The 2,500-nt window shown below is 39.4% G+C and overlaps 1 protein-coding gene across 5 annotated transcripts in view; it reads left to right on the forward strand.

Moving 5' to 3' along the window:
* Nbas (NBAS subunit of NRZ tethering complex) overlaps positions 1 to 2,500 on the forward strand; it is a 386,817-nt gene that overhangs the window by 70,165 nt on the left and 314,152 nt on the right. The gene's annotated exons all lie outside the window — the stretch shown is intronic.

Here is a 2,500-nt window from a genome sequence, read left to right on the forward strand (position 1 = left end):
GGAGGAGGGGGAGGAGGGGAAGGAGGAGGAAGAGGAAGAGGAGGAGGAAGGAGAGGAGGGGAAGGAGGAGGGGGAGGAGGAGGAAGAGGAAGAGGAGGAAAAGAAGAAAATATTAAAACTGAGTTTTTTTCTGAGCTGAGTTCTTTCTGCAGCTGTTAAGAGCAGGCATATAATGTAATATGAGAACGTTATGGAGAGTTCCTGATGAGTTCATTGGCTGCAGCTGGCTTGGTTGGTGAATGGTCGTATTCCTTTAAAGCATATTCTTTTCATTTTAGTTCTGTGACATTTTAAGGTAATATTAAGAATAAACATATTTGGAACTGCCTATGTCTGTACAGTGTGGTTCATTGCTTTCATAGTTCATTTTCATTTTATTGGATGATAATATCTTAGAAGAGATACTTGCAATGTTGAGTTTGTGTACTTAATTTTCTTTCATTATTCATTGGCTATTGAATTGCTATCCTCCGTATGACATTAGCAAGTGCATTGTTATATATTATGATACTGACCTTTAAAATACTTCTGAGACCACTCTTTTTTGGAAATTAACCTTTTAAAAAGTAGGTGGTTTGGGTGAACTTGGTTATTAAAACTCTGTAATGAGAATGTTCAGCTGTCATGCTTGGTAGATACATCATACTAGAGGTAGGCTCACATTTCCATCATCAAGCATGGCTAATTTTATTAATTCCATATACATAAGATAATCGTGAATTCATTTACATGTTACCTAGGCACTTCCTACATGCCAGCTATGATATGATGATGTTGCTGGCCATAGGGAGACATGAGCAGCATACAGACTTTAAGTGATGGTAACAGTATGAAGAATTGATGAAGTAGAGGAGAGAAATGTATTGAACTCTTCCTGGAGATACCCAAGGGGCCTCTATAAGGAATTTACCATCAACTAGTTTGTAAAAAGCAAGGCGTAATATTGATAAGACACAGGAGGGTAGAATTTAGAGTTTGTCTTCTTTGTTTTTGTAACTCTGGAATCAGCACGGTATTTGGCTCACTGCAGACCTTGTAAATTTGTGTTGAAAGTGTGTATAGAGAGTTTCTTCAAAACTAGCTTCACAGTCTGTCACTCGCTGCTCTATATATTTAGTCTTGATCATTTGGTACTTTTCTAGCAACCCTTTGAGGCCATCACTGCTATTCTTATTTTGTGACTATGAAAACTTAGAGAGGTAAGTTGCCTGTGAAGATAAGGAGGTAGGAAGCATAAGCAGATCTCACTGGTTAGGAGCCAATGTTGAGAATTGGAGTTTTAGATACAGGCTAGGGCATGAGTGAGAAGGACATGTCCTTGAAAATGTATGCTTGCATGGTGTTTATATAGCAAAGGGAGGAAAGGACATTGTTTATATGTTAGTGGGAACCAGCAAGTAGAGGGATGGGAGAAATTTATCCAACGGAAGTGTCTTAGTTAGGGTTTCTATTGCTGTGACAAAACACCATGTCCAAAAAACAAGTTGGGGAGGACAGGATTTACTTGTCTTTTACTTCCATAGGACTGCTCATCATGGAAAGAAGTCAGGACAGAAACTCACATAGGGCAGGATCCTGGAGGCAGGAGCTGATCAGAGGCCTTGGAGGGGTGCTGCTTCCTGGCTCTCTTACCATGGCCTGCTCAGCCTGCTTCCTTATAGAACCCATGACCGCCAGCCCAGGGATGGCACCACCAACAATTGGCTGCCTCCCAACCCCCTGCCAATCACTAATAAAGAAAGTGCCTTACAGCCATATCTTATGGAGGCATTTTTCTCGATTAAGTTTCCCTCCTTTCAGATAAGTCTAGTTAGTGTCAAGTTAACATACAAAACAAGCCACTACCAGTTAAAAAAAAAGAAAGGCATACTTTCATGATGATAGAAGAGTTGAAATGGGGTCCAGGGTATGGGTGCAGATTTGAGACATGGAAGGCTGAGAGGTGTGTTTATTTCGGTTCTCACTGAAGGAAGGAGAATTGTATTAGTGCAGTTTTAGGCAGATTTGCAGTTTTGATGGGTTGGATGCTGAGGTACCATCAAATAGTTCCAGCTTAAAATGAATACTTTCAGCAAAGAGTGGTGGTTGAAGATGTTGGAGGTTTAGAAAACCTGTGAAAGTTTATAATTGACTAGGAAGGAACAGCTCATATAAGTAGTACCCCACTCTCTATTGGAGCACTTTCATTTTCACTTTGTCAGGACTTTTTTAGCCTTTCATTATAAAAAGTTCAACCTTGAAGAGATTCATAGAGCATATAACATGATGAACCCAGAGGTACTCTTTCACAACCTCAAACATTACAACATGTGCCAGCCTTACAACTTTCTGTTTCTATCTCCACACATCTGCCTTTTTTTTTACTTAAATATTTTCATGAAAATCCCAGAAATCTTATCATTTTAGTCCATGTGTCTATATCTCTAATTAGTATGGACCTTCTTATTTCTAACGAAATTCACAACATTTTCCTCGTATCATCTGATACCTACGTCATACT

Source organism: Mastomys coucha, unplaced genomic scaffold (assembly GCF_008632895.1).
Source record: "Mastomys coucha isolate ucsf_1 unplaced genomic scaffold, UCSF_Mcou_1 pScaffold6, whole genome shotgun sequence".
NCBI lineage: Eukaryota > Metazoa > Chordata > Mammalia > Rodentia > Muridae > Mastomys > Mastomys coucha.